This window comes from Lepidothrix coronata, unplaced genomic scaffold (genome assembly GCF_001604755.1).
Source record: "Lepidothrix coronata isolate B3197 unplaced genomic scaffold, Lepidothrix_coronata-1.0 Scaffold55, whole genome shotgun sequence".
NCBI lineage: Eukaryota > Metazoa > Chordata > Aves > Passeriformes > Pipridae > Lepidothrix > Lepidothrix coronata.
In genome coordinates, this window is record NW_016690235.1 from 1,429,576 (window position 1) to 1,455,968 (window position 26,393).

General features: G+C 42.6%; 1 protein-coding gene across 5 annotated transcripts in view; it reads right to left on the minus strand.

Moving 5' to 3' along the window:
• The window catches only part of LPAR1 (lysophosphatidic acid receptor 1), a 69,771-nt gene extending 50,902 nt beyond the window's left edge, over positions 1-18,869 (minus strand). Inside the window, exons 1-2 of one of the 5 annotated variants that reach the window (XM_017816468.1) lie at positions 18,809-18,846; positions 18,203-18,270 (exon numbers count right to left, since the gene is read on the minus strand). The gene's annotated coding sequence lies outside the window, so the exon portion shown is untranslated. Of the gene's footprint in view, positions 1-13,980; positions 14,073-18,202; positions 18,686-18,808 lie in introns of those variants that run through there. The other 4 variants (XM_017816467.1, XM_017816470.1, XM_017816466.1 and 1 more) reach the window with 4 other exon arrangements.
• Between the last annotated feature and the right edge of the window lie 7,524 nt (positions 18,870-26,393).

Below are 26,393 nucleotides of genomic sequence, written 5' to 3' on the forward strand. Positions count from 1 at the left end.
GGGGGCCGGGAATCGAACCCGGGTCGCAGCGGTGAGAGTCCTGCACCCTAACCACTAGACCACCAGAGGCACTAGCAAGAGTGAATATTGCAAAAGTTACAATCAGCCCTAAGAAAATGAACAGATTTTTCTGTTCAAGAATGAAGATCAAGGACAGACTGAAGGTGCAATGAAACTGAGCTACTCATTCACATCTGCAGAAGAAACTGACATCCTCATAGGAAACAAGATGAATTTTTCATTGTCACTGTTAGGCTAGCACACTATACAGAGGCAAAAGATTTTTTGTATGCACCAAGACAGGAAAGAACTACTCAGAGTAAAAAGTCCTTATATAAATAATACGTTATCCCCAAAACACAGCACACATATGTGCCCAAATCTCAACTGGAAATCAAACCTTATCCAGAAACATTTTTGCATCAAATTCCTGTCCCTGGGGAGAAATTATCTAGGCATTTCTTTGCAGTAATCAATGGCTAGTTCACTTTGACATAAAATGTCAATTCTTTGCAGATACTGTTTAAGAGATCAGGACTTTTCTTTCACAGACAGAGTAGGCTAATCCAATAGCATCAATTTCTATCCATGCCATTTCTGCTCTCATAACGTCCACTTTTGGTGAAGTACTGCACTGTTAGAGCACAAACATTTCCAGAGCAATTATTAAAATAAAAAAGGATCATTTTCCAGCCTGACACAATAGATGAACAATAAAGAAACCAGCAAAACAAAATATCATTATGGCTTAGAAAGGAGGGAGGAGAAAGTGAGAGAGACTTGCGAAAAGGATAACGCAGTTTTAAATGTTTCACTGTCACCAAAAAATGACTTAATAGTAAATAAACTGGCAACTACAATGGGCAGTTGAGTTGGTTGGCCCAAAACCCAGAATCAGTTGGTACTAAGCACTCTCTCCTGCCATCACTGTTTGGCTGTACGGTAGCACAATGAGATTTTGTAGTGGAGCTGCAGAAGCACTGGCAGAGCTGCATTTACAGGATGTCCTGTGCGATGGGGAAGGCTCACAAAAGGGTTATCAGCGAGACAGGCTGAGACAGCCTTCTGCATAGGCACTGAGAGAGAGCAGGAGAACAGCCCCCAGCCAGGCCACTGGACAGCAAGTGACATCATTACCTGCCATTTGATCTCCAGTGTGCTGCCTGACCCACCTCAAAATCTCTGGGGAGAGCAGGATAAAAGAACAGACTAGACTACATGAATGGCATTCCCCTCTACAGGCTGTTGAAAAATATCCTCTTTTTATCCTGAACACATCATCTGTTTTCTGGCTTTTTTTTTTTTTTTTTTTTGGTGTGTGTGTGTGTTTGTTTGTTTGAGGTTTTTGTGTGTTTTGTGGGCCTTTTTTTCTTTGTTTTATTTGTTTGTAACAGTCTGAGCACTCATGACTTTCACAACTCAAAAAGCAGAAGGACAAAAAAACTTTCCCAAGTTCAGATCAAACTCAGCCACTGAACATGTCAAAACAGGTACTGTCTACTACTGCTGACCCTTCAGAGCACCAGCGCCCTAAACAATTGTCTTGGAAATTATTCAGTGCCACAAAGATGTACAATAGACTCAAAGATTTTATTACTGCAATGATTCCACATAAGTAATAGACCTACTTCTACATTTGTATGATGCCTGCTTTGATTGCAAGTTGTCAGCCAAAGCATACATTGGGAATAATATATAGTGCAACCAACTCTTTAGCCACTAACAGCATCAAAAGCAAGATAGCAGCATGTTTAGCTGTGTATCAGCTTGCAAACTGCTTTACTGAAACAGCAACAGCTGGCCAGAGTGCTCAGCTTTTATTTAAGCCAAATCAAAACAAAATGACAAACACCACCTTAGAAAATTTATCCTCAACTTGCCCAGGCTCCCAAAAAGCATATTACAAAAAAATAAAAAATCTGGAATAAGGAAAGATCAAATTAAAATGTAGAAGTCCCAAAGTATATTACTAATGCAAAAAAAAAACCCAAAACAAACAAACAAACAAAACCAAACAAAAACCAAAGCCCCCAAAGAAGAGGAAAGGAACTCATCTTTCATACTTTCCCATCTGCCTTCCATCAACTCACATCTGTACACCTCAAAGAGTTTTTAAAAGCTGCTCCACAGAAGTCTGGAGCTTCCTGAAGCTAAAAGAGACTTATAGTTTCCACTTTCAGGAGCGTAATACAGCTGTTAGTCTATCTTCTGTAAGGAAAAAAAGATGAACCTTTCAGCAATGATCCGAGGCTAGAGAGAAATCTATTTCTATATATTATTAAAAACTGCCTTTGAATTCAGTAGGACTCTTCCACGATACAATGGTCAACAGAGGATCTCAAATCTATGTCGTTTGCATTCACAATGTAGCCTGTGCTTCAAAAAAAAAAAAAAAAATTACATCAGTCAAACCTCTTTGAATAGGAGCTTTGTGGCTAATCTGGGAAAGATGATTGTTCCAGCCTCAATAATTAATACTATGAGTAGTACAAGACTGCTGCTAAAGCTTTCCTTGACAGAATATAGCCTGCAAAATGTTCAGCAAAGAAGTGTCAGATGGAGCTTCTTTACCCAAGCTAAATAGTTTCATGAACTCTTCAGAGGCAGCGTTGTGTGAAACTGTCCCCCTTCCTCACTCTGAGATTAGGGAGACATTTTATCACCTTAATCATTTACCATGAACTAATGTACAAAAATAAAATAGTATTGCTGTGCAGTTGCACTTCCTCAGAGAAATCATCTTCTGTCAGCAGTGATATCTTCCCAGTCATCCCAACAGGGCAAGGTTAGAGCCCCTGCCCACACCCCCAGATAAAGTGAAAGATCAATCTGAACATATAAAAAAAACCAAAACAACACCTCTCTTCAGAGATTTTCAAGGAAAGAAAAGAAAAAAATCAGTAGGTAGTATAATATCCTGTAGCATTTATCTTGTAGGGAAATCTTTTCCATGTGCCACTCTAATTTGCTTGTCACCATGTCTCAGACCCCTTCTGAGGATGACAAAAGCAGACTGACCACAGGCATGCTCTGGGTACCACCACAGGGCAGACAGTCGAAGAGCCTGTAACTGACCTACGCATGTCTGCTGTTCTCCTTTACCTGCTCCGATGTTCAGCCCCAGAAGGGACCTTCAGATGTTCAACTGTGACCACCACTAATGATCTTTAGTGAGTAGACTATCCCAAAATTACAAGCTGTTCATTCTTTCAGGAATTGTTTTTGTCTTGGAGTTGTGTATCTTGTTGTTTTGGGTTTTTTTAGGGGGAGAGAAAGATGCCAAATTTTACTACTGATAGACAGTAGACATATTTTGAAAGGACAAACCCATAGTATTTAGCATTGTAACATGTGAAATCATGAACACACTCAGTCTAAGTCACGTCAATTATGATATAAATTGGACTTACATCAGCAGCATCCCCCACAAGGGATGCAGCAGCACAACAGGTTTCTTTGCATACTGATAAAATGAAATTTATCGAAACAAAGAAAAAAAGAGACACACACGTAATTTTCTATTCATATCTCCACTTTTTTTGCCAGAAATGTCACCACTGTGCTCTCCACAACTGAATCATGCTCCTTTCCCCTGTTAAACACAGCATACTTTTTCTCTAATCCACATTGAGGCACTTGAAATCTTATTTTCCATCAGACAAAACTTCAATTTATTTTATGTAGTCATCCTTTTTAAGAATCCTTTCTGTACTTCCCTGACTTAGGTCAGTTTGCACCATCCAGTGCAATTCTCTCACTTGCTCAACCTCATTTCCTGATTATTTCCATATTGTGTCTATTCCACACCCATCTCTTGGGGAGCATTTTCTTGCTGTTTTTTAAATGCAGAATGATACCTCATCTTTTGAAGCCTTCTACTTCTCCGAAAAGCTGCTTCTGAGCGTTGTTTGGAAACTTAAAAAAATTCTGCATGGCTTCTTCAGTATCTCAATTTTCCTGCAGTTCACTCTTTAAAGCCAACACATCAGGTTGCCTTCCTGTTACTATTTGGCACCTCTAGACTTATTTCAGTTATTATCTACCATTACCTCCTAATGACTTCCATTAATGTTTGTCTATTAAGAATTGCTTAGAGATGATAATTCCTTTGCCACTCATTAAGGCTGGAGAACCTCTTCCCACTCTAACTAGGGGAAAGAGTGAGCATCTGCCTTAATGCAAGAGATGCTGGCTGGTAGATGTGTGTCTCTTCAGATGTATTAGGAGCTTCTTCAACAGAAAGGTCAGGTCAGTGGAAAATAACCAAACCATATAGACACAAAAAATTGCTTTAAAACATCTCTGCTAACCATAGCACCATCTTCAAAAAACAACTGCAGCAGCAGGTCCACTGTGATTTTTCAATTGGCGAGTACAGGAACAACAACATATTCCTGAAAATGAATTTCTAATTTCCCCATTTCAAATAAAAGCAACATGAACCAGGAAGACTCCAGAGTAATAGCTCATGCAATCATGTAATTTCAACATTATGTCACTGCTTTGAACTTTAAGAAAGAATTACCAGAAATTAAAAAGGAAAAATACAGCTAGACACCAAGTGCTGGAAAATAATGCCAATCTGCTAAGGCTTATGTAAACAAATTACTACAAAGTGGATGATCTCTCATACCATGACCACAATGAAGCTGCTGTCATATGGCTATGTATTTAAAATACACACTTCTGTGGTACTGACTTCTGTAGTACCAAATACTTCTAAAAGAAGTAATTTCAAAACAGTTTCTGAAACTCTTTTAAAATTGTTGTTCTACTGACATACATGAAATTTGAAGAAGTTAAGTAAAAGGCAGAAAAGTCCAAAGTCACCACAGAGAGCTTGTAATTTAAAATGCATCATTAACTGTTGCCAGCATTGTGTATGCCTATGTGCATAAAAGAAGCAAGTATGGTGCATGCTTTTGTCCTCTTGCAGTATTTAAGAGAAAAAGAAAAAAAGAGAGAGAGTAAGAAGCTGCTCATTAAAATTATTCTGAACACTGGGATTGCAAGAAGCATTTTTCACAACAGTAAGCCAAGACAGAGGCATTGTGTTGCAGTGGTAGTTGACAGAATTTAACTCCTAGTACATTCTCATCACTATTTTGCTAACTAATCAATATCATTAAAGAAGGCAACAGTGGGCAAAGCCTCTTGTCTCATTTTCATTAATGACATAGACGAAGGGATCAAGTGCACCCTCAGCAAATTTACTGATGACACCAAGCTGCCATGCAGTTGACACACCTGAAGGATGGGATGTCATCCAGAGGGACCTGACAAGCTCAAGGAGTGGGCCCATGGGAATCCCATAAGATTTAAAAAGACCAAGCGCAAGGTGCTGCACCTAAGTCAGGGCAACCCCTGGTATCAATACAGGCTGGGGGACGAACAGATCAAGAGCAGCCCTGCCAAGAAGGACTTGGGGGTGTTGATGGATGAGAGGCTGGACATGAGCTGGCAATGTGCATTTGCAGTTCAGAAAGCCAATTCTATCCTGGGCTGCATCAAAAGCAGTGTGGCCAGCAGGTTGAGGTGATTCTGCCCCTCCACTCTGGTGAGACCCCACCTGCAGCATTGCATCCAGCTCTGGGGCTCCCAGCTCAGGAAGGACATTGACCTGCTGGAGCGAGTCCAGAGGAGGGCCACCAAAATGATTAGTGGGATGGAGCACCTCTCCTATGAGGAAAGGTTAAGAGAATTGTTCAGCCTGGAAAAGAAAAAGCTTTGGGGTGACTTAATTGAGGCCTTCCAGTACTTGAAGGGAACCAACAAGAAAGATGGAGAGGGACTTTTTACAAGAGCATGTAGTGACAGAAAGTGGAATGGCTTCAAACTGAAAGAGCACAGGTTTAGATTAGATGTCAGGAAGAAATTCTTTACTGTGAGGGTGGTTGCCCAGAGAAGTTGTGGGTGCCCCATCCCTGGAAGTGTTTAAGGCTAGTTTGGATGGAGCTCTGAGCAACGTGGTCTAGGGAAAAGGTGTCTCTGTCCATGGCAGGGGGCTTGGAACTAAATAAGCTTGAAGGTCTCTTCCAACCATTCTATGATTATGATTCTATCAAGGTATAAATCACCACGTAAGGTATCAGGATGCTTTTCTCCAGCTATTACTTGTCAGCAGGAAAAGCAACAAGAACTTGTCTGTCAACAACTTACAAATAGACTTTTAATATTTGTTTCCAAGAAGAAATAACAAAGTGATACAATATTTCCATAACTCAGCAACACAGACTCCATTTTTCAACCCTACCTTTTGTTTAGAACTCAGAAAAGCAGTAGTATGCAGGCATTCACTAGATTTAAAGAAAAACATCTGGATGATAACAAAATGTCACAATTCTCTAAGCAGCATTGAGGGGGGCCAGCCCTAAAGCAAATACTTCCTTCTTCCTCCAGCATCCATAAAGCAGATGTTCATCTTCAGGCAGAATGAACCACCACAAAATACAATAATCTGGAAATGCTGAAGCCAAGGAGGTCCACAATTAAGCTTGCCAAACCCCAAATTACAAATGTACTACCCCAATATCTACATGCACCATGACCAATGGTGCACAAACAGGAGTTTAATTTAGTTTATTTGAAACAGAAATTTGCCAACCATTCCCCCCACTCCTGCCAAAAATACACTAAAGACTATAAGGCAATAGCTTGACATGGTTCAGGCCAGCACCAGTGCAGACACAGTAATTGTTTATCAACCCCTCAAACCAGAAATAACAGTCATGCTTCTTCAGAAATATTTATGGAACATCTGCATTGTTTCAACTGACTGTTCTCTGGGCAATTTCTGCAGTGCTGTATTTTGCATAGTTAACCTGAATGAAGTTTGAAAGAACTTAGAATTGACAATAAGAAAGAATTATCTTAACAACAGGGTTTAAATTCCCTATTCTCACATCACTGCTTTTTCCCAAGGCCACAAACAAACTTATCTGATGGACAGCAGTGACCCAGAAATAAGTTCTTACCTTTGATCTTGTCATGATGGAGGGGGAGCAAACCCAGTAGCTCAAGATAACAAAAATCCTAATGCTGACAAATGAAAGGGAATTACTTCTTGCCCATCATGCAAGTCTCTGGTGTGCTCAGAACAATACAGACAGAATTCCTGTGTGTGTGTGTCCATGCTGTAAAATCAGGGCTGGTTACTAGTTTCTTGGCAGAGGTTGATAGGGCTTCCTGCTCCTCACAGTCTGCATCATATTCCCCACTGCCTACAGCATCTCAACTCAACCAGTTGGACATTTTGTGGAACAGTTAGTATGGATGATCAGGAAGTAGCACACTCTCTGAAATATTCTGGAAATAGTTGAAGCTGTCAGGGATGCTTAGCAGAGAACTGCAGCAGAGTACTGGCTTTTGGCCTCAGGTAGCTCATGCTGATCATTCCATGAATTCAAGATTTATAAATGCAAAGCAGTACTGAAATATGCCCTGAAAGGAGACAGATGAAGAAAACATCAAGACTTCATCACCTTCCCTTTGACCCTTCCCCTTTCAATTATCAAGTGAAGTTTAAAGCAACTTAGGCTGCTGCCTATCTCAATAAGCAGGTAAACACAGAGGATTAGCACATAGCTTGACTAATTCACTTTAAGAATTGACTTGGATTAACTCTGAGTTGTGTTTAGCAGACTAGCTTTTAGTGCGTACAAGAAGTCACATGAATTAAGTAGGCTGTTGTAAATTCACACCATACTTCAGTGATTATTCAACTTCCCTGACTGAGTTCTCAACATATACAATGCTGAACAGAAACAACAAATATTTCAATCAGAATATTTGGAAGATGCCACAAATTCATGGGGAAAACAAAAAGCCAGGAGGCAGAATACAGTTGATCTAAAACCAGAACAAAATCAAAAGAAAACTGTCTTCTAACACAAATGATGACAGAAAGTTTAGTGTCCAAGCACTATCTAGTCTGTCTCACCACTTTTCAGATACACGTTTCTTGCACCTCTTTTAAAGAGTTAAGAAAGGAGAAAAAGCAGTCCTATCGGACAAAAGTGCAACTGGGATTATTCTTAAAGAAAAAAAGGAAAATCAAAACTAAATAGTAGTTTGCCTCAAGCTCTCCCCTTGGAACTTTGTGCACATTAGCATGGATACAAACATTAAACATACACACACTTCAAAGCCTCCTTAAGACAGTTTGTAACAAAAGCATAAGCCATAAAGCATTACTTGAGAACCACTAAGATCTTTCTTTGTGACCACACAAATAAACGAAAACCTTCAAGGGATCCAGGCTACAAAAAGAGAACGTACTGAAATCCACATACAAAACAGACTTTTTAGGCATCCCATAATTGCACACACCAGCTGTGTCCATGACACCAACGCTTGAGGTCCATGCACAGCTACTCTCATCCCTGACAAGGCCCACTTAGGCATGCTGGGTCTGATTTTCACTCTCCCACCAGTGAGCAGCCTCTCTTAGGTCTGCTGACCTTATACTTCCCTTCTACTCTGCTCTTGGGAGATCCCAGCCAGAGTACTACGCCCAGCTCTGTAACCCCCAACATAAGAGGTATAGACCGTTGGAGTAAGTCCAGAGGAGGGCTACAGAAATGAACAGAGGGCTGGAGCACCTCTCCTGTGAAGACAGGCAGAGAGAGCTCGGGCTGTTCAGCCTGAAGAAGCGAAGGCTCTGGGAAGACCTTATAGCACCTTCCAGTACCTAAAGAGGGTGTTTAAAAAAGATAGAAAAGGACTTTGTAGAAGGGTACGTAGAGGCAGGTCAAGGGGTAATTGACCCTGAAAAAGAGTGCATTTAGATTACATAATAGGAATAAATTCTGTATCGTGAGGGTAGTGAGGCACTGGAACAGGCTGCCCAGAGAAGCTGTAGATGACCCATACCTGGAATTGTTTAAGGTTATGTGGCATGGTGCTTTGAGCAACCTGGTCTAGTGGAAGGTGTTCTTGTCTGTGGCAAGGGGCTGGGAACTAGATGATCCTTAAGGTCCCTTCCAACCCATACCATTCTATGATTCTGTACAAAAATGCATAATAGCAGACTGGCAGAACTGACAGTGTTTTGGAGAAACCCAATGCCTACTACTTGGTCAGCTGCTGCCTTGAGTCCTGCAGCAGCCTTCTTTCAAGGATATTCCACTTAAACCAACAGACAACAGTGACAGCCAGGAGGAAGAGTAAAGCATTAAAACTTATCAAATCCTCCAAGTTTCCCATTACAGGTTTACTGGCATCCCCCTCTAGTGGAGATACAACTTATATCAGCAGGAGACCCCACTTGCAGGGTCTTGAGGGGAAAAAGGTAATCAAACCACAAGAGGAACAGTCAGAGGGACATACAGGGCACAGAATGACTTCTGCATAATTGTGGGAGGCAGATGCACAGCAGCTTCACATTTGAATTTGTGACCAACCAAGAAATGTCACCTTATCTTGGTAGCTCTGAGGAAAGTCAACATTTTTTCTCCCTCCTTTTCCACATGCCTGGCAATGATGAAACACAAAGGAGCAGGGTGCAGCTTCATTGCCAAAGCCTTTCCTGCAGTTCTGTGCTACTCTTCTGAAGGAAAAAGAGACTGTTTTCCCACAAAAATTATACTAAGGGTCTCTTCACAGAGTCTTCATAGCATACTAAGAACAATTTAGAAAGAAGAACTGAAAAAGCTGTAAACAAGTCTCTCAAACAACTTTATCATTAAAATCTGGGCAACCAGCTTCTGTTTGTAAGAAATTTTGTGGAGGAGATGCTGAGGACGGAAATATGCAGGATCACAGCAGAGGTGTTTGTTCAGGCATATTAGTTTTAAGGCATTTATGTGTTCTACAATCATGTAATTCCCACCTGTCATCAGGTTGTCATCAGCTTGCACATCTACCCCTGAATTTTTTCCTTTAGGCTGAACCTCTTAGTATGCTTTTGCATGCGAAACTTAAGCAACCCATGGCAGGGAACAGAAAATACACTGTACTTCTTGGAGAACCAGGCACTAAGCTATACTATTTCTATCAACTATTTGCAAAATTGCAATAATTCTAGAGACCTATTTTAAGTCTATTCACTAAATACCAGAATTGTTTTGATCACAGTAATACCCTGAAGTTTCAGTCAGCTTCCAGTCCCACTTGCACTGGGTATTTGAAATAGGGCACTGTAAGTGCTATAAACACGAAGCTAAAAAACTAGGGGAGCAAACAGATTAATTCAGAAAAATCTTCTCTAGCTTACAAAAAGTTTCAGTGCAGGGAAATACACTGCTTTGTGGTAAAGTTTCCAGTACTTTCATCCAAAGCTTTAGGAGGAGCAAAATGATCCTGATGCGTTGTTAGCCACACTGGGACAGCTCTCAGAGCCCCATGCAGAAACCATGCTCAGGACATGTCAAAGGCACCCTGGCTCATTTGCACAGAATTGCTCTCCATGTCTGTCACATTTTGGGGAGCGCAGAAAGGAAAAGGAAAGACATTTATTATGGTATCTTTCAAGTACAAGTCACATTCAGGACAATACTCCTTGAATGTTGGGTACCTATCCAGACATCCATTTTCCTGAAGTTGTTTGTTTGCCCCACTGCAAGATCTCAAGAAAACAATTGGTGAATCCCATTTCCTTGACAAGAGGAACAGGGAGAAGTGACCTGTTGAAGCACTGGACTTGTGTCTGCAAGAGTGTATCGGTAAACAGGCAGACATGTGGATAGAAACCACTGAACATCTCAGTGAATTCTTAAACTGAAGGCCAAGGCTTTGCTCCTTGACTGAATCTATTGATTATGTGGATGGCTAACATATGCTTAAATGTTACAATCCTAAACATCCACTGGTCAGATTATGTGACCAATACATCTGTTCTAGAACAAGCAGCAGTCACAAGCATTGAGGCCATGTTACTGAGAACACAGCTGTGCTGGGCAGGGCACGTCTCCAGGATGAAGGACCACCGCCTCCCTAAGATCATGGTCTATGGTGAACTTGCCACCGGCTGCTGCAAGAGAGGAGCCCCGAAGAAAAGATACAAGGACTCCCTGAAACAACATCTCAGCCTTGGCCATATTGATCACCATAACTGGTCTACTCTGGCCTCCAATTGGGAGGTCTGGAGACACACCATCTATAACGCTGCTGATGTCTTTGACAAAGCACGCAGGATCACTCTCGAGGAGAAAAGACAACGCAGAAAGAATCGTGCCTTGTAGAATTTACCACCTAAGGAGTCTTTCTGCTGTGCCTTTTGCAACCGGATGTGTCTATCTTGTATTGGCCTTTTCAGCCACCAACGCGCCTGTAACAAACGTGGGTAGAGCCCTTCCCAAATATTCGTTCGTGAAGCCTAGTCATGATGAAATATGACTCCTAGTACATGTTGGGTGTTACTGTGGCATATAGGACAACATTGTCTTACTACCTTGGCTAGTTTGTCCTAACAAGACAGGAATGCCTGGGGACATTCTCAGCATGGACAAAGGGAACATTCAAGTTATTCTCCTGTACCAAAAATTTGCCAATTAGACACTTCAGCAGAGCTGTGTACTCATTTGTCCAAGTGCAATAGTCAATGACATGCAATACAGTATTAATACAAAATATACCATGCTTCACACTCCTTTGGAATTGACAAGTTTATCATTATTAATCTGAATCTATTCTGGTCTATCTCACATTTCCCTACCAATTTCCCAAATGCTTTTGTACTTCAATAATTAGTTTGCTACCTTTAAAACTAGAAAGCAATTATAGAAATGTGCTACAAAGTTTAATCCTGTGAGCATGACCTGAGACAAAGTAGCCAAATTTCCCCTTTACATCACACATTACAGCTTCACTACTACATGAAAGCAACACCTATCTACTGCAACTCATCTCACAACTATAAATATCTTGTAAAACTACTGATCCAGTCTCTACAGGGAATCACTGAAAACACACCTGTCACAATAGGCATGGAAATAGCAACTAAATTATGCACAAAAAGTTCACATTTTCTTCTACTAGCAGGAATGTCAATGAAAGAGCTCAGAAGTGTCCAGATAAAACAGGGAACACACATACACACCCACCAGCCTTTGCTACTACTTCATGTTCGGTTACAAGTAACTGTGAAAGTGGTTAATAACATAAAGACAAAACCTTGAAACCTCTGGGACCCAGGAAGTGAGGTCACTGCTGTAGTAAGAGACTGGAAAAAATACAGTAACCACAGGAAAACAGATTCCACCAAGAACGTCAGTGAGCACCTGATGCAGGCATGCGATCCAGAAAAATGCTGTCTTGACCATGACAGTGAATACCACATTTCCTCCCAGTACAAAGCAATTTCTTTAAGGGGCAAGGTGACCTTCTACTGACAGAGCCACTGGCTTGAGGTACTAATCTACACCCCTCCACTAAGGTCTTCTGCCACCAGCTAGCCAGTCAAGGGCCAGGAGCTGCAGCTGCTGCCACTGCTTGACAATTTGCTTCTCCTTGTCCCAAAGCAGCTGGAGAGTGGAGGTGTTCACCACGTGCTGGGCCTCTGGTCCGTGGGCTGAAGGGACAGGGACTCTTGCACAGGTGGCATCCCCAGGGCCAGGATCAGCCCTTCCACCTCACTTGGTGCCAGCAAAGCTGATTTGGAAATGGGCAGCAAACAAACACGGGCTTTCTTCTGCACCAGCATCCTGGCTGTGGACACCCACAGCCTGGCTAGGGCAGGGAACGTGGAGGCACACCGCCCTTCACACACTGCAGCTACATAATGCCATCCCAGTTCCCTCGCTCTGTCACCAGTGGCAGCTCAAGGCTTCAGGACACTGTCCTGCAGGTCTGACAACCACAACAGGTCAAAAGCAGACTGCATTATCAGTGACTAAACATTTAGCGAAATCCAGTGGCTACAGACTCTTTATCAAAACCTCTTTGCACCAGACAAAACAACACTTGCCATACTTGCAAGCTACGTAGCTATTTCCTCCTGAAAGTTTATCAGTCTTTCTCCTTTCCTGCAAACACAATCCAAAGTATAACCACCTAACAAATAGGTGCGACCTATTGGCATCTCCCTTGACTGCTCAGATACCAGTATGTCTTTGTTGGAGCTTATGTTAAGCCCACTTCTCTTAAATAATCACTTTCCTATTCAAAGAAGATACAAATTTCTCTATGCAGTAAGCATTTAATACTCATCCAACTTTTTTGTTTTTCAATAATTTAAGCTGCAGCTAACTTCTTCACAATAAAGTGATACTGCTTTACTTATAAATATATCTTTCCATCCAGGGTGAAAAAAATCATCAACAAGTGGCCAAAGACTGTCTAAGAAAAATTAATGCTCCCATAGAAGTAATGTACCAGCACCATTTCGTATTTGACATACACATCCCAAAAAGAGGGTGGGAGGGAGGGAAAAGGGTCTTACAATGAAAAAGAGCATGCATTTCCTTTGCCAGACTTTTACCACTCGAAAGCTTCAGGATTTTGTGCAGAAAGATCTTGCCTTTGATGTCAATCCAACGTTTTTTTGCTTGCTCCTGCAAGCACTGCTGTATGCACTACATTTTCTAGCTGAAGACAAGAACCAATATATTGCATAGAGTGCCTCTGAAACTCACCCTACTCAGAAGGTCACTGTGGCATGTAAATTCCTACACAAAAGGCTAAATGGTCTGTAATACAACAGCATGAGGCTTACACAGAATTGAAATTCATCATATATGACTATCAAACTCACTGGCATTTTCTACAGTAGCTCCAACAATCCTCTTCAGGAGGTGTTCATCTCTTAGTCACAGTCAGAAGCAAAAGCAGAAAGATAATATTGGGTTTGCATACTTGGCACATTTGTATTTTTCAAGAGAAAGGGAAAGCACCTCTAAATTGTATCTAGAGTATGCCACATGAAAGCCAAAAAAACGCCCTCAAAAAAACAAAGCAGTTCCAACCTCTCAAGTTACAACAATCTAAAGTAAAGATAATGCAGCTGGTACAAATGTGTATATACATTTGTCACCAATACAGTACCTGTGCTCCCAAAATACATTTCCTTCTAAAAGAGATCCAGCCTTCCCACCTTTGCAACTGAAGGCATTTCTCATGCCACTGATCCACGCTATTTACCACTATCTCGGCAGAGACCACATTGCAATATGTGAGTGGGAAACAGCAAGGCACAACACTTTCCTCCCATTTCCCAAGCAGGAACGACAGCCAGGTCTTAATCCACTCCAAAGTGCACCAGCACCGATCTTCAAGGCTTTTGGAAAGCAGAACACTCTCCACGCACCCCAGCCCAGGACCCTTCCGGGCTATTCATCCTGGAAGCAGCTAGAGGAGGAGGGATGTGGTTCCCCTTCTCCGGCTGTGCTTCTGGCAAGGGTAGGTATGCCTTACCCACACCCCTTCAACCGCAGCAGCCACACAAGTTTGTGGCTGTTTTTGTCTGCCAAAAGCAGAGGGGGAAGATTTGCTTTCTTTTTAAGAAGAAATGCTTCTTTGCCCTGGGGTAAGAGCGCCAGTGCTCCCCTCCCTGTGTGCACTAACATAACTGCCTACAAGATTTGGGTCAAGAAGGAGGCAGATCCACTAGGATGTAGATAAAGAACTGAGAAAAACATGTTTAACAAATTCCTGCAGGTTGTCCCTGTCAGGAAATTTTGGACACTTTGCACTGATCCAAGCAAGGCTACTGCTCCTCTGTATAGAAATATAGTGCCTTTACCACCTCAAAAGGTCTCTGTCAAAAGCTCATTAGAGAAACGCAATGATCATGGGGTTGCCATGTGGAACTGGGACACACATATACTATCCAAAACAGCACCAGCACATAGGCTCTTTTCCTTACTGGTGCTCGACATTGCACAAATAGAAACTATGTTTTCAAGAACAAGAGATACTAGTCATTAAAAAATGAAATTTGATCCTAAAGTGCAACCTTCAGCCAAACAATGACCAAGATTTTGAAAGCCAAGTGTACTGTTAATCTGTCTGGAAATACGGGAACAGTGTCAGGCAGTCAATGGATGAGAGAAGGAGAGGTTTGGATGCACAAACATAGGTACTTAGCAGAAATCTCATTTACCTTCAATAGAAATCAAAACAAGGTACCAGATGTTCAGATGTTCACTGCCATTTGTTTCAGTGTGTCAATGAAGGTGCAAGAACATACAGGCGATGCTTCTACTTGTTTTAAAGGAACTAAGCTTGAAATATAAATGAAGAAAACCAAAACTTAAATTCCCTGAAATGTAAGCAGAACAGCAGCTCTTATTCCTTTGATAGAGCTTTCCTCTGCCCTGGAAACAATTTTGTATTTCTGCAAAAGCAACACATCAGCCTTGCACCTGATCCAAATATGCCAATGTACATTTTACCATTGACATCTATAGGCCATGGATGAAACCTTAAGCTTCTGTGTTAGCTATGAAGAAAAGTACCTGAGAGGAAAACACGAGATGTGTAAGATCAGCCCTAATGGGGCACTACTGAGGACTAACCCCTTTCTACAGTAACACCTTGTGACAAATGGGAAAGAAAAGTCAAAACCACACACTGGATGCCAGTTTAAGCCACTGCTGGCTCAAGTCCCTCATGATCATGTATTTCTCTTCCTTCAAATTATCAAAAATCCTAAAGCCACAAATGAGGACCTTTTGTAAAGGGGGACACAGGAAGATGGAAAAGAAAAAAAAAAGGAAAAAAGAGTGTTTTCATAATGCCTTCATTTTTGTTTATTTTTTTTTACAACCACATTGTTTACTTTCTTCAAAGTTTGTTTCCCTTTTTTCCCCACTACTAAACTGCTAAAAAAAATTAATAAAACCCATTGTGAAAGATGAAGCAGTGAAATGCATAACATATAAAGAACTAATCCACAAACTAAAGATGCTGATATTGATTGCTCTATCCTCCTTTCAGTAAAACAATTGTATGCATTTTTCCCCTAGCATTACTTGTAGCAGCTGCTGTTCAAATACACCATTTAGATGGATTTAAACTGAATTTAGACTGAATTTACGTGTCTCTTAAATTGCATGCACTTTTCTTTCTGAAAGGGAGGAAATCCAACTAACGTAGCAAATTTCAATTTTGGGAGGCAAATGATAGTGGAAACGGCAACTGCCTCACATTACAACCTCCTACCACTCTCAAATTCTTCCACATGTCCTTGGGCATCACCAAGACTATAAGCAATGGCTGTGAGAGAGTTCCCCATCCAGCCCTGTTGGCAAAAGAGCTGCACTCAGTTTTTTCTTGCGTCCATATGATAAAAAAGCCAGATACACGGCAATTGGCACAGCAACAGTGCTCAGCAAGTGCTGGCAGGTCACCACATAGAGGTGCTCAAAGCCAGCTCTTCTGACATCTGGAGGAGGCAGCTCACCTCCAAGAGTTAGTGCTCAAACTGCTGGGTACTCAAAGAGAATATGGGGGTTGTATTCCAAAGGAATAAGCTGCTCAGAAGAAATACTTGCCTTTTGACTTAAACCTCTGAACATCAGAAGAAGCAAGCTCAGTATGGAGAGGCTACTGAGAAAGCACAAACTATTCATTAAGGTGTTATTAAGGGCTCGTCACAGTGATGTAAAAGTGAATCCCATTTAAGTACTACCTAAGTTTCTGCTCCAGAGAAAAACACTTTCCTCAACCCTCAGCCCTCTCCTGGATTCCCCACATAGTTTCACTGTGTGACAGTACAAGACCAAGTTGCAGATATTTTTCTTTTCTCTCATTTTTAAGCAGAGAAGGAATTATATTTTAGTTACAATCTTATAGAATTACTGATGAAAACCATAAGTATTTTTGTACACAGTGATAAGACTGGTACATGTGGAGTTCACATATTAAAGCCGCGTACGCAGTGTAGCATTACTTTAATTTTGCATTTTCCATGTGTTTTGTCTCAAAAGCTTTTTAACCTTTCCACCCTCAATATTTGTTTTGAAGAATGGAGGAATAGAAAGCAGACTCCAGCCAGTGTTTTCCTCTCTCCAACCAGCACTGTTCCTGCTAAGTTCTCAGAACAAGGCTTACAGCAGCCAACAGTCTAACTAGTGCAATCTATATTAAGGAGTGATAAGGACAACACCGTACTGATCATGAAACAGTGCTTCTCAACATCCCTAAATTATTCCCTAGTTATTTGCACACAAAAGGGAAAATAATCACAGTTCATGTACAACTGCACAGGATGAGACAGTGTCAATCTACTCTGGAGCAAGACAGCTCCAATCCAGCATTTGATTTTGTGTGGTTAATATTTAATAAAAAACAATGGTAAAACACAGGCCTATCAAGTTGCTTTGTAAGTCAGAGCACATATCAGTTAAGGAGAAACATGCAGCACGCCTATAGCCAGTAATAGCAAGCTGCAGGGCAAAGCTTCACTTATGCCTGGGCTCACACAATATCGCTTCAGTCCACTGCTGAAATTACCAGAAGTATTATTTTAGTGCTACAGTACACCCCATCCTTGCACGAGAGTAACAGGCTGCATGGCACACAGCCCTGGCTGCCAAACTGAAACATAACTCAGACCTGAGAGTGATTCCTTTTAGACAAAATGGTACACACACTAAATCTGACTTAGCATAAAAAGACTTTCTTTGAAAAGATAAGAGTTGCAGTAGTTTTTAGTGGTAAAAGGACTGCAGCTACCCTGATTCCTCCACAGTTTGGGAACACAATTTGCCTACACAGGCTCCCCCAGGTTATCCTATCTTGAAACTTGAAAAAAAAAACCCCAAACCAACAGAAACCTCCCCACTCCAAAAAAACCTCCCAAACCCACAACCCTCCCAACAGCCAAAAAAACCAACTAAAAAACCAACCCAAACCTACAGCAAATAAGGATAAGGAGAAAACAAAAGAAGAAAGAGGAGATATGAGCAGCTTTTAACTTATTCATAGACAACTGAAATCATGAAGGTGTGAGCTTGTTCCAGAGAGAAATCCACAAGAAAATAAAATTTAAACATTCCAACATTTTTCTGATAACAAAAACTTTTCATATACTTCTTCAGGAAGCAGCTTTTTGAGATGGTTCCCACTGTCTAGCTATTTAAAAAGAACATAGAGAAAGAAGATAGAGGAAGAAACTTGGTCCCTCTGGTTCCACCTCTGTCTTCTCACTTCAGTTCGCTAACGGCTTTTGTCCTCTAGCTTCCCTCCTGCTCCCCACCCTCTCCGTCTTTCTCTAATACTCCATACCCTTGTGCTTGTCATTCATCTTCTCCCTGTCCTTTACCTTTGTAAACACCATGGACACATCAACACGGCTCCCATTGGACTTCAGCAGGCTCTTCGTCGGAAGGACTGAGGAAGTCAGGAGAGAGAGGTGGCAACCATTTTTTAACAAGGACTTTTTCCACTGCCTTAATCGGTATAAATCAATCCAAAGAGACTTCACAGAGGAGAGGGGGGAATAAATCAGGACAGACTCTAAGTAAGTACTGTTAGCGTCCCTTGATCAAACAAGCGCCCATCACTTAGTCCAGGCCAACCCCAGAGGCGTTAGTCCAGCAGCAATAGAAGCTTAACCCGACGCCAGCAGCTCACTCGAGCCCATCCCGAAGGAGCCCGTCGCTGGAGGGGCCCCAGCCAAGGCGCGTCGTCCCGCGCACCGCTGCGCGCCGCAGGAGTCGGACTGGGCTCAGGAACACGAAAGAAAAAAAACCAAAGCGAGAGGAGGAGGAGGAGGAGGAGGAGGAGGAAGAGGAGGAGGGGGGAGAGCTCCGTGGGCGCGGAGCCCTCGGGGAATGGGGGAGCGGGAACCTTTTCGCGGGCGGGGACGGCGGACCCCCCGCCCCGCTCCGCTCCGCTCCGCCCCCCGGGCCCGCCGCGCTGCGCTTACCTGCGGGGGCTGCGCGGTGTAGGGAGCGCGGCGCCGCCGCCGCCGGCGCGCACGGACGGGCGGACGGAGGGAGGGAAGAAGGGAGGGGTGAGGGGTGGGACGGGGAGGGACAGAGCAGGACGGGACGGGACGGGACGGGGAGGGACGGGCTCCCTCCGCCCCCGCTCCGCCCGCGCTCCCTCGCCGGGCGGGGGCCCAGGTGTGCCCGCTCCGCCCCGCCGAACTCCGCTCCCGCTCCGAAGCCGGCCCCCGGCGCCGAAGGCAGGGGGATCAGCGCCGGGAGGAGCGGAGGCGTCCCCGCTCTCCACCCACTCTCCGCGGCAGACCCCGAGCGTCGCGGAGGCTGCCTTGGGAGAGGGCCGTGGGGCTTCGGGGAGAGGCTGCGTGGCGGTCGCATGCAGGTGTTTCTGGAGCAGCCGCGTTTCTCGTCCTGTGAAAGTTTCGGATCCCTTGCCGATGTCGGCAAGAAACGTTTAGGAGCCCCAGTCATAGGAATAGTCAATGTGCAGGTTCACCAAACCCTTATCGTTGGAATCGGAGAGCGTTGTGCGACAGACAGTTTTCCAGATTTAGAAGAGGTTTTTTATATTTTTTATGCATTTTTATATTTTATCATACAAAACCAGATTCAAATTACTTCTTCCCCACCCTCCATCAGTTTTTACTGTGAAATAGTCTGATTTCTTTGGATTGCAGGAGCATCTAGAGGCCACTTTGCATGTACTTGCATCAAGTGAAAAGACAGCATGCTGCACAGCACTTAACGCTCAGTGGCTGAAATGGCTAAGCTTTTCTAACCCCTGTAGAGAGATTTCTAGGGAGAGTACCTACGGCTGTACAAGCCATCAATGCCTCCAGCAGCACAAAACCTATAATGAAACACCAAACGCACTTAAAGTACTCGTTGTGTTTCCCAGGAACCAGAAAGCGGCAGAGACAGTTCTCCTTAAATCAGATCTTTGCCTGTGTACTGTCAACACAGTGATGACAGTGTTTTCTATAGCTACTGACAATATCTGCTGCATCACAGGTATTGTTACTAGAAAGGTTTTTGGCATTGCTATGAGCAAATCTTTTGCTGCCATGCTGGTGAGGAGCTCTTTCTCTTTAGGAAGCTTTTTTTTTTTTTTTGTTGACCCCACACCACATCAGACCTTGTTTTTGTGCTCAGCACCTTAATTTAGCACTGAGACTACACTTTAACATGCTGGAAAGACTTATAAGTATTCATCAGGCCATTAATTTTGGAAAATGCTTGATTTTATCTTCTACTTGTTCAAAACAAGCTACCAAGTGTTTGCGAGAGGTGACCAAGAAGCCTGTTCTGTTAGAAGCTCCAATACCTGGTTTAGCATCCATACACTAAGTAAGGTGACAGGTCTTAACATTTTTTCATCTATGCATAGGCTACATCCAGACTGGACAACTGCAGGCTTGAAATAGTGTGCTCAAACTGCGTGTGTCCTCCCCTGGTGGTAGAAATGGGATGACTTACATGAACCATGGAAAAGAGAGTAGGTCTTCAGAATGCAAAAATGATTCCTCCAGTGCTATGGAAACACTGCTTATGTAGCTTCATTATAAACCAGATTTCATTCATCTTTGTGGGACAGAAACTCAGCCAAGTTGCCCAGATACCACTGCAAGTATCAAGATTAACTTAGCCATCAAAGCTTCAGACAAAGGGTGATCTGACAGGACTTACATCTCTGTGGTGAGACCTACAACCTCAAGCAAGTTCTTCAGGAGGAGAGTGCAGGTATGCAGATGCTTGATGGTAAGAGCTACTGCATCTGAAAATTGGAAATTGCCACTTTTTAGCATCCTTAAGGTTACTCAGAAATTGCTGCTTAGGACCTTAGTAATTCTAGCTACTGACCCGAGAAGGAAACAGTAAGAAAACAGCAAGGAAAGGCTGATTTGTGTATGAGATGGAATTATATGAAGGTAAAATGATGACACATATTTTAAAGAAAATATTTCTGAGTCAACTTTCAGTGAACAGAAGAAGGTAAAGCAGCAATGCTTTTTCAGTTCTTTTGTTTTCTGTTAGTGACTTTAGGCATGCTTTCTCAGCCCTGAAACAGTGACTTATCATTTACTCAAGGGTACTGTGATTAATTCTCAGTGAACTACTCTTGCTCTAAATAAGAAAATATAGGGAATATGCAGTAAATCTTAGAAACAGGCAAATACCAAAGGTCCAGGGGAGATCACATGGTCTGACAAAGTTAAATGAATGTAACTGCTACAAGACCTGGCTGTGCTGCTCTGTGGTCTGAGACATGTTTATGTAATCACACACAGATGTACTGAATCGTATTAGATAGGGAAGTAGTTTTTACATCCTTCAGCGTGGAAAAAAGTCTGCTTCCAGAACAAACCACGTAAGTTCCATGTGCTCAATTTAGTGAATTGATTCAAATCATAAGTGTGTTTAATGTGTGCAGTCATTAATATATTTATATTTAATTCTCAGCATTCATACAGTTTCAATTGACTGTCTGAAATATTAGTCATACAAACCCAGAAAAGTTTGACATCTAACAGAAGGACTGCAAGGCCACGATTGAAGAAAAAATGGATGGCCATGGGTGCCAGAGCATATTGAGGTTTAGGAATGTAGTCTCTGTGGCAAGATCTAGGTCAGATCGGGTTGTTTAGAAGAGCCCAATGACAGAAATGAGAGCAGTATCTGTCCAAGAGACCAGTGCATCAGCTCTGTGTGAAAGGTTTGGGTTTGTCCTTGCACTTGTACCATCCATGTTGCCCTGAGATGGCTGGACCAGGGTTTGTAAGATGCTTCAGGCAGTTATTGTCAGAGGTGCAAGGGAGTTCAGTGCACTAGTGACCAATCCAGTAATGACTCATATAGAACCATAAACCTCTGAGTTACTGTCAATAGTATTACAAATCATGTAGTGTCAGATGCATCAACAAGAGCTGATGGCTGTGTGAAGCATATGGTCCTTGCTGGGGGTAGGCATGGGGGCAGAAGGCTGCCAGGAGGCTCCCAGACAAGAGGCCAGGAAGCTGACAGTTCTATCTTCACTGTGGTAAGAGGGGTGAGACAGTGAGGGGAGCTATGGTTTTGTGGAGAGGACAGGGACGAGGATGGGTGCAGGTTCCATGTAGGGAAGGCAGTGGGGGGAAGGCTGGGGACATGTATCTCCCGTGGGATGGCAGCGTTGAACACTCCCATGTGTCCTTCAGCTCCAAGGAGTTGGAGCCTGTGTCTGGGTCACCACTTCTGTTTCAGGGAAGCTGTCCATTTATGAAAAATGCATAGAAGACCAAGTAGCTGCCTGGACACTGTTACTCATTCAGCATTTTGTTTTCCAGGTTGTCTAGAAACAACACTTGTTTGTAGGGTGTTAAGGAAAGACTGGATGGTGAATGTTGTTCTGAGTCTTCATCAAGCATAAGGTCCTGATCTGCCATGAAATGACTGAAATCGTCCTTCTCCCGAGGACACAGGGACAAAAAGGGAAAGCTTTACCTCAGCAAGTGCAGCAGATGCTGTTGGATGTACTGCTTCAGCACCCACCCTTGTGGTTCTGGTGGTGAGGTCCAGTGAATATAAAATCCTGCACCAACAGATATCCTTAGTCAATAGACAGCATCTAAAATCCATGATTTATCCTCCCTTTCACCTGAAACTAAATGATATTTTCCCACCAACAAATTGAATGCCACACTGCTTCAAAAGATTAAAAAAATAAAATTACTCAGAAACAGTTGGATACCTCTGTACAGTATGTAACTTTGCACATCAGTTTGGTCTGTTTAAATGCCAGATCTTACATGGAGCTCCTGGAGTGGATCCAGCAGAGGACAACACAGATGATTAAGGGACTGGAACACCTCTCTTATGAGGAAATGCTGAAGGGGCTGGGCCTATTTAGCATTGATGAATGAGAGGGGATCTCTTCAATGTGTATAAATATCTGAAGGGAAGGTGCCAGGAGAATGAAGCTAGGCTTTTTTCAGTGGTTCCAAGCAATAGAACAAGAGGCAATGGGCAGAAACTGATGCACAGGAAATTGCACCTGAATATGAGGAAGAGCTTTACTGTGACCAAGCACTGGAACAGGTTGCCCAGAGAGGTTGGGGAGTTTCCCTCACTGGAAATATTCAAGAACCCTCTGGACACAATTCTGTACCATGTTCTGTAGGATAATCCTGTGAGAGCAGGGATTTTGGACCAGATGACTCGCTGTGGTTCTTTCCAATCTTACCCATTCTGTTATTCTGTGGTCTTAAAAAAACTGCTGGAGCTAGCATTCGAAAAAATTAAATAATGGCAAGTAAAAAACTCAGTTCTACATTAGAATTGTGTTTCCTTCGGGAGACAGTATTTTTCAGTAGTGTCTAAGTGTTGTTATTTTTACTGAAATAATAATTAGCCCCTTCTCTCTCTTCTAGAGCTTCAACACTACAAGTGACTAAAACTTTTCCCAGAAGGTGCTGTGTCCACAGTGGGACGGGAAATACACATATCCCCAAAGAAGTACTGTGGGACTGAAGATTTAGCTGCCCAAAACTGAAAAAAAAGCTACTTACAAAACACGGGATAGGGCCTGTAATATTAGCTGAACAACAAAAAATTTGGATATATTTAGTTAATGAAAGCTCTTGCTGGAAGGTAAGATTGGGTCATTTATATCTGCACAATAACAGCCCCAGTGCAGAACATATGAATACCAGATGGCTGGAACTGTTCCATTAATGAACTGATGCTTTCATTGTTCTGAATTTGATTTTGTAGCTTTTTGCTTATAATGATTTGATTGCACCATTAAAAACCTTCAATAACCTCAGAATTCCTCAGAATGCAAAAGAGGAGATGCCTCTCTCCCCACTTTCCACTGACCTTAAATAGGATCTGCAGCTGTGCAACACCTCTATAAGTCAGGCTGATGAATACATTTAATGGTGTTTTCTTAGTTTTCCATTTAAATAATGTATGCAGGATCCATGAACAATATATTCTTCTAAGGCATAGGAAAATTCATTCCAGGTGTTCAGGTGACACTCTGTTAGAGTCAATGGGGTTATCCAGTGATGAATATTTAGAGCAAAAGAAAATCATAGCTGTGTGTACATAGAGAGAAATTCCTTCCAGATATGTGCAAATACAGGAACAATATCAGGTAGTAGGACATACACTACTCCTCCAGAGCAGATGCCTCCTTCATTAAACATAATTCCTATTGCAATAATCTTCCCAGTCTCCAGGCTTCATTAATGAACAGTCTAGGAATTCACTTCTTGTGTATGTTACACAGCCAGATTCATTTTTCTGGCTTACACACCTCCTGCATAAACTTGACTCCAACGCTGACAGTGTCTTCACTGTGGCTCTGCAGACATCTTTTGTCACAATAGACCTAGTGCAGTTAGGTGACAAACATATTTCTGTCCTTTGTGGCTTATCTCTGATATTCACATCTGAACAGACCTTATGGACAGGGAAAAAGAAAAAAGAAAATAAAATCCTAAATATTGATTAGCAGTGAGCAAACCCTTTCTACCAGACCTGGGCTTCTGCTATATACCTGTCTTTGAAGTGCCCTGAGATGCTTTGAAAAACTCCAATCTTTGGTGTCAAAAGTGACACCAAGTCTCTTATTTCTTATTTTACTTCCATTTCTGTTCTTTTGAGGTTGCACTATTTTGGAAAGCTAAAAATAAAGTAAAAACAAAACAAAACAAAAGAACAGGAGGGAAGAAAAGGGAAGTAAATGAATGTGGATGCAGACAGCTCACAAGAGCCTTGGAGGCAAGGTCTGCTTTCTTCTGTTCCAGGGGGCTCCTTTTTCTCCTAGCTTCACTAAACCTTTGCTGGTGTTGGTAGAGATTAGCTGTCTCTGATACAGCTTTTTGAGGCAGGGTCACACTAAGAAAGAAGCAGAGATCAGGTGGCGGGGAAGATTTTCATATCCACCCTCCATAGCATGAAGGCAGGAGACATGGATACCAGGTAATAGAGTTGGCAGTCCATGTTTCTAGGCACTCTATTTCTCTAAGAAGAACACAGGTTTTTCCTGGGGTGCTCTGTGAGATTTGTTCCTCCTGGACTTCAGCATTATATCTCATGGACATTAAAGACAGTGAGAGATCTGTAGTGAGGACAATCCATGATAGGATTCACACCACTATCTCATTGTGATATATATTTGTTCCACAGACACTGTAGGGTATATAACACCCACCCCAGAGGTGTTGGGTACACAGGGAAGCTGGAGGAAGCCTGGAATATTGGGAGAGGATACTCTGAGGCACCTCAGACAGAAAGAGATGTGTAAATTTGGATTCAGTTCCCCATTCAGAGAGAGCAAGCCAGGATGACAGAGACACCTCAAGGCTTTCTTTACTCAGCTACACAGGAGCAAAGCCCATGTAAACCAGAAACACAGTTGCCACACCCTTAGGAGTGCTCTGCTGGCTGGCTGCCACAGCACTGCTTTTCCGATCAGGCTGATGCTGTGCACTCAGTGAAATCCCCCTGCTCTCTCTCACATGCATGGAGAAAAACCTTGGGGTCAGCCCAACCTTTTTAGTTAATAATTGAAGGCCTGATTGCCTGCTACTCCTTGCTGCCATTTAGGGTTGAATCACTGCTTGTGTTTATAAACCCACAAGCAGTTTACCGCATTTGTTTGCAAATGTTCTCTTAGTTCCTTTGTGCTGTGTTCACAGAGCAGGCACGGTAAGGGCTATGATGGAAAACAAGTAGAAAGCTATTTGTTTAATGCCATTGCAGTGCGGCGACAGACTCCTAGACTTCATCAACTAAAGCCACTTTAAACCTGATAAAAGTCTAACCCCATATTTTTTAACAGATCAGCACGCCTTCCCTGATGGCACATCTGATTTATTGAGCAGCTGCCAGAAGTTGGCTGGCTCTGACTGTAGTTTTCCAAGATTTCTAGATGGCCAGTTCTCCTTTCTTTAAGTAGGAATAAGGTGTCCAAAGTGCTGAGGGAGGTCTGGTAATTTCCATGGTAACACTTTCAAGACACACTTGCCCTGATGGTGACCCCCTCAGCACCGAAAGAAACAAAAAATAGCTCCAGCTCTGCCTTTTGAGCCATGCCATAAAACAAACCTGGGGCCCCATCAGATTTTGGATTTAACTTTTGCTTTCAAGACCCTCTCAGGCAGCATAGAACAAAGAGTCACCCAGTGAGGGCAGGGAGGAGGCCTAGGAGGGCATACTCTGAGGGGACACCAGCCTGTGGAGGACCTGGTGCTGAGACAGAGAAACATCAGAAATGAGAAAAGTAAAGGAACAACAATGCATCAACCAAGTCCTCTGTGTCACCAGGCACATCTATGAAGGTGCTGAGTGCAGTAAAGACAGCAAAAAGGGAGGAGGAGAGGTTTCAGGAGCAAATCTGAGATGTTTATGTATGTTTACCTGTTTTATTTCTCAATACAAAATCAGTAACTAGCAGCTTGTATATTGGCAATAGATTAAATTGGCTGAAATTTTCTGTCACAAAACTAAGGCTTTCAGCTCATGACAGAAAGAAGTTGTCTGGTAGGCAAAAGAATATATGTTGCTGATTCCTATAGTTTT